Raw genomic sequence first — 6,623 nt, forward strand, 5'->3', positions numbered from 1 at the left:
GTGTTAGCCAGGATGGTCTCGATCTCCTGCCCTCGTGATCCACCTGTCTCGGCCTCCCAAAGTGCTGGGATTACAGGCTTGAGCCACCGCGCCCGGCCAAAAATTTTTTAATTAGCTGTAGCGGGAGGGAGGAGAGGCGAGTGAGAGGCGGGATCCATGCGGAGCAGCGGTTGCCTGGACAGAGGCAGCGCCTTCATCCCGGCCCGAGGCTCCGGGACCCCCTCAGGCGTCCTGCCGCACGTGGGGCTGCCGCCCCGGGACTGACCGGCCTCGCTGGTCCTGCCTGCGCCTCCAGCGCCTCTGTGATGAGGTCCAAACCCAGCTAGGTGGGGCCTGTGACCACGAGGGCTCCACCAAGCCGGAGGGCGGGTGCCTCCAGGGAGCCGGGGCACTGGCTGGGCCCGCACGGGGGCACATTGTGGATGTGGCTGGCATTGTGGGAGGCTAAGGCAGGAAGATCGCTTGAGTCCAGAAGTTCAAGACCAGCCTGGGCAACATAGGGAGATCCCTGTCTCTACAAAAAAACAAATTTAAAAAAACAGCTGTGCAGGGTGGCGGGCGCCTGTGATCCCAGCTACTCAGGAGGCTGAGTCGGGGGGATCACTTGGGCCAGGGAGATCGAGGCTGCAGTGAGCCGTGATTGCACCACTTCACTCCAGCCTGCGTGACAAAGTAAGACCTCATCTCAAAAAAAAAAAAAAAAAAGGAAAGAAAAGAAAGTAAAGGAGCTTGCGGTGCCTGTCGGTGAGTAGCCAAGTAGCCGCGGGTACCCAGACCCATGCATTGTTTCAGAGCAGGAACGCAGCCCGAGGAGGACCTGGCAGTGCTGCTGTGACAGGAGTTTATGAGAATTAGACCGACTCCTGGGCATATTTGAGAACCAAGACCGAAAGCACAGAACATGTGTTTATGTTCTTACAGTCACTGAAATATTAGAAGATTGGGGACATTCTGTGAATACACGAAGGAAGAGAGAGTGGTTCAAAGCAGAAAATGCAATCAAAGGGTCGCCTGTCCAGCCTGGGCAATAGAGCAAGACCCCGTCTCAGGAAAAAAAAAAAGAAGTATCTTCACTTTTTTAACCTAGTGACACCTCTCAAGAGTGGAGTCTAACCTGAAATGCCCATCAGTGAAGACATGACTGCATCACCATTGAGTAAAATGGCCTCGCTATTCAGCTGTTACAGACTTTAGATTGTTAGAGCACCTTAGAACATCTCATCTTTTCTCAATTTTCAACAGGTAGGTACCATTTGTCACACAGCTAACTTTTGGGGCACTGGAACATACCTGAACTAAGACTTATTTTGTCTTACACTTTATACTCACTGAAAATCAAGAATCCCATAGTGAGCTATGCTCACGCACGGCAACGCAGCTTCAGTGACAGAGCAAGACAATCTATATATCCCACAACAACAAATATTCCAGCCAAAATGTCAATATGACTGTTGAAGAACCTGACCTCATGAATGACATGTCATTTTCTCAGTACTTTAAAGATTTTCTCTACTTTTGGCCTTTATTAACTTGACCCTGATAATGTTCAGGGATACTTTTTTTTTTGGAAAGGGTCTTGCCCAGCCTGCAGTGCAGTGGCATGATCTCGGCTCACTGCAACCTCCACCTCCTGGGCTCAAGCGATTCTCCCATCTCAGCCTCCTGAGTAGCTGGGACTGCAGGCGCATGCCACTATGCACAACTAATTTTTGTATTTTTAGTAGAGACGGGGCTTTTATCATGTTGGCCAGGCTGGTCTCAAACACCTGACCTCAAGCGATCCACCCGCCTCGGCCTCCCAAAGTGCTGGGATTACAGGCTCACGCCACTTCAGGAAACGTGTTGTAGTGACTCTGGATTCTGTATTGTTCTGAGGTTTTTTCATTTGTTTGTTTTCATCTTTGTTTCCGTAGGCAAAAAAGTTGCCTGGACACGTTTACAAAACATATCTCCCTATCTCCCTGCAGTCAGCAGCTGTCTGTATCTATGCTAAGTTCCTTCAAAGACTCCTAAGAGGTCTCCATGGACCTCTGAAGTGTAACAGTCAATGATTGGGTCAGAGCTTACTCAGAAACCTCAAGCCAGTAAGGCTTCCACCCACCGGCACCCAGGCCGAGTGGCTGGAGTAGCACATTGACTGTGTGGCGTACTTCTGTGTTTGCCCAGGCTTTTCATTTCTACTGGGCTCCCTGGGGCCTCCCACGTGCATGTGTAGATGATCACTCAGCCAGGGATGCTTGGAAAGTGGATGATGTCTATCGTTCTATGGATCACTTGAGATGCTTATTTTCCAGGGAACAGAAATGAGGAAGTGGGGCCACGCCGTCTCCTCTCTCTATTGTCTGTATTACAGAAGGAAGGGAACAGTGCTGGAGCAGGGGGCCCAGGAGCATCATGGGCGGCAGGCCCGTCCCCGCCAAGAAGAGAGATGTAGGTGGGATGACGCTCCAGGGACTCGGGAGAGAGACGTGTGAGCTTTTGCGATACAGGGTGAGACAGAGCAAGGGTGCTGTGGGGTATGCGTGCATTCCCACAGACAGTGTGGATGGCTGCATTCATGTGTTAGGGCTGTCATAACAAAGTACCACCAGCTGGGAGCCCTATAGAACGTCAATGTATTTTCTCGCAGTTCTGGAGGCCAGAAGTTCAAGATGAAGGTGGTGCAGGGTTCGTTTCCGCCGAGGCCTCTCTCCTTGGCTCGCAGACGGCTTGTCTTCTCCCTGCGTCTTCACATGAAGGTGCAACCCCTCTGTATAACAGGCAGGTTGGATTAGGACCCACCCTAATGTCCTCATTTTAACCTTACCTGTGTAAAGACCCTGTCTCCAAATACAGCCCCATTCTGGGGTATGGGGGCGGGGGAGGTGGGGGTAGGACTCCAACAGAGGGCTTTCAGGAGGGCGCAGTTCAGCTAGTGACAGTGACTGCAGGTGTCTAAGCGGAGAGGATGGGCCACTTCCACGGGGGTCGGGTGAGCAAGGGGCGCGGGAGGAAGAGCGTGGAGATCACGTGGCATCTACTGTGCACGCTGGGCTGGGAGGTGGGGGCCGGGAGACCAGGACCACGAGTAAGAGCCCGCGAGAAGTACGTGTGAGAGCGACTGTCTCGGTGTGGGCTGGAGACGGAGGAACTGTTTCCGAGGAGCTGAACTCCTCCATTGATAGTCTGCGCGCTGGCCCAGGTGCACCAGCGTGCACGGGATCCCAGCGGCTTCCCACAACCCCGCCTGCGGCTCCGGCCGGTCTCCGGCGCCCTCTGCTGGGCCAGCACCCGAAACGCAGGCGAGCGCTTTCCAGCTTCCTCCAGTCCCATCCCACGCGGTAGCCGCTCACAAGCAGGTGCTTCAACTTAAGTCCATCAAAAATAGGCAAGATTTTAAAAATCTCACGCTGGCCACATTTCAACTGTTCCACGTGGCATGTGGCTACTGGCATCCCTTTTGTACAGCACAGAGAACATTCCCAGCATCTCAGAAAGTTCCATCAGACGCCCTGCCAGTGACCACTCAATCTCTGCAAAAAAGGGAGGATCCCGGGCTGCGCGCGGTGGCCCACACCTGTAATCCCAGTACTTTGGGAGGCCGTGGCAGGTGGATCGCCCGAGGTCAGGAGTTTGAGACCAGCCTGGCCAACATGGTGAAACCCCGTCTCTACTAAAAATACAAAAATTAGCCAGGCGTGGTAGCAGGCGCCTGTAATCCCAGCTACTTGAGAAGCTGAGGCAGGAGAATCGCTTAAACCCGGGAGGTGGAGGTTGTAGTGAGCTGAGATCACACCACTACACTCTAGCCTGGGTGACAAGAGTGAAACACTGTCTCAAATTTAAAAAAAAAGGCCAGGCACGGTGGCTCAAGCCTGTAATCCCAGCACTTTGGGAGGCCGAGATGGGCGGATCACGAGGTCAGGAGATCGAGACCATCCTGGCTAACCCGGTGAAACCCCGTCTCTACTAAAAAATACAAAAAAACTAGCCGGGTGAGGTGGCGGGCGCCTGTAGTTCCAGCTACTCAGCAGGCTGAGGCAGGAGAATGGCATTAACCCGGGAGGCAGAGCTTGCAGTGAGCTGAGATCCGGCCACTGCACTCCAGCCTGGGCGACAGAGCGAGACTCCGTCTCAAAAAAAAAAAAAAAAAAGGATTCCCCGACTGTCCCAACCGCACACCACACACACACACAATACACCACACACACACACACACAGCAGGAATCTCCTTGGTTGAGGGCACTTCTCACTTAGGCCCCTCAGGACAGTGTTGTCCAGGACAGAAACATGGCCACACACGCCCTCCCAGCCAGAGAGGACTCAGGGCCAAAGGAGATAATCTGCTATCAAAATAGGGAAAGAAACAATGAGTCAATATGGCTTAGATGAATGAATGCATTCACTCATTCTACTTGAAATCAATACCCAATAGATATAAGAAACAGAAAGAAATCATTTAGGTAGATAAGGTGAAGAGAGTCCCCAGCAAAAAGCTTTCTAACAAAAAGCAGCTTAGAAATTGCTCCCTTTCTAACCACACCACCCAGTTCAAAGAAATCACTTCTAACAAAGAGCAGCCTGATCTTTCAGGCTGTAAAACACAGATAAGCAACTCAGGGCAGACTTGGGAGGTTCCTGGGTAATCACCAAGCCACATACATACGATGGTCCCCAATAAAAACAGTGGGCCTAAAGCACATTCCTTTCCCTTTCTTTAGGCACACTAAGGTAGGGAAGCTGGAAGCCTGCGTGGGGGAGATGGCTGCAGCTGCAAGAAGGTGCCTGTGAATGGGCACACTCTCCCTCACCTTTCAGCACACACAGATAAGCAGTGCAGAGCAGCATAAACTAAGGGCCTGCCTGCAGGATCACAGAATGGGGTGGGGGCCGGGCACAGTGGCTCACGCCTGTAATCCTAGCACTTTGGGAGGCTGAGGGCGATCATGAGATCAGGAGATCGAGACCATTCTGGCTAACATGGTGAAACCCCGTCTGTACTAAAAATACAAAAAAAAAAAAAAAAAAAAAAAAAAAACCGCCTGGGCAACACAGCAAGACTCTGTCTCAGGGAAAAAAAATATGCCTTTCTATTCAATGAGAACATGAGGAAAAGGCAGAGGCTGGCTGGGAGACGATTTGTGTGTGTAACATTGAGTTTCAGTATAAAACAAAGATCAAGGCAGGACTGAAAGCCCCAAGGCTGGCATCGCAGCTCGAGCGAGGGCAAGGGTAGGGCGAGGAGCGAGAATAGGGCGGGGGGCGAGTAGAGCGAGGGGTAAGGGTAGGGTGAACACAGGTGTGAGGGGACTCTGGCAGGCCTGGACTCTGGTGGGTGGGGTGACCTAGGAGTTGGCTGAAGCTCCCTCGGGCTCCAGGGAGGTTCCCTCAAGTGCCTTCCCCACCCAGCCCCTAGGCCCTGAACGGAGACAAGACCCAGGAATGCCCCACGCCCCGTCCCATCCGCTTCACCTGTCCCAGGGGAAAGTTCTGTGCGGTTTTTTCCACTTCAGCCTTCTGGGGGAAGACGCGGGGTCAGAGGCACATCTGCTCCTCTGGAGAGGTGGCCGGGAGCAACACGACTCAGGCCAAACCTGAGAATTCTGAACCCCCTCCTAGGCCCATCTGTGCATGTCCTTGCAAAATCCTTCCCGCAAATGAACCCCGCCGCCGTCCCCCCAACCCCCGCCGCCCTCACATCTGATCGTCGTCTTCAGCCTCCACCATCCCCAGGTGACCTCTGATCACCCTGGCCTGCCTGCAGCAAGAGTCCTGCTAGGTGGGTTCAGCCAAAACCCCCTGGACCCCTGAGGTTTGCTCTTAGTGATTTTCCATCCACTGATGGTACCTGTACCTATCTCGATGGTCCTGAATAAAGTCTTCCTTATGGCCATTTAACAAGCTCGCCATCCCACCCTGGGGACAGAGACGCATTTGCTGTAGAAAGAGTGACACAAATACAGGGGAGTGAACCCTCAATCGGGGACAACAGCAGACTCCAGCATTCAACCCTGCATGTCGCTAAGCCCAGGTGCTTGGGCCTCACGGGAGACTCTTACACGGCAGCTCCTGCTGAGCACTTCGGTGGCTGGAATATTCTGGAAAGAGGAATAAAGTAGGAGACACGAGATCCGTGGTGCTACTTGGTAATTTGCACTGTAGGGAAAGGAAGATGCCGAGGATGCCGTAAATAAGCCCCGAATTTATGTGCAAGCCTCTGGGTTTTTGTCTTGTGTTTTCAATAGTCTTGTTTTGCCAAATGAGGAAATGGTGGGGAGAACTGAAGCCTTACACCTTTAACCCTTCCACTGGACTAAGCCCAAATGTATCATATTATCTTCTTCCTCCTCAGCTTTTCTGAAGAGAAAGGGAGTGAAGGCACCGCACTGCAAAATCGTGAAACTCATCCTTAACTTGGTGAATGGAGGGTCTGACAAGTAAGGGGCGGAGGAACTACGACCCTGTGGGGAGACCAAGATCGCCAAGAGTGGGGCTCACCTCCCCTTTCCCTGCGATCCCACTCAGAGCTGCCTTCGGCTGGCTCTCCATGCCCTGGGGGGCTCCCCCATCACATCCGCCTAGAGCAGCAGGGTCTCGGAGAGCCCAAACGTAAGGGACGCTTGCTGCTGCCCAGGAACGGCACC

This window comes from Rhinopithecus bieti, unplaced genomic scaffold (genome assembly GCF_001698545.2).
Source record: "Rhinopithecus bieti isolate Rb0 unplaced genomic scaffold, ASM169854v2 scaffold_22436, whole genome shotgun sequence".
Taxonomy (NCBI): Eukaryota; Metazoa; Chordata; class Mammalia; order Primates; family Cercopithecidae; genus Rhinopithecus; species Rhinopithecus bieti.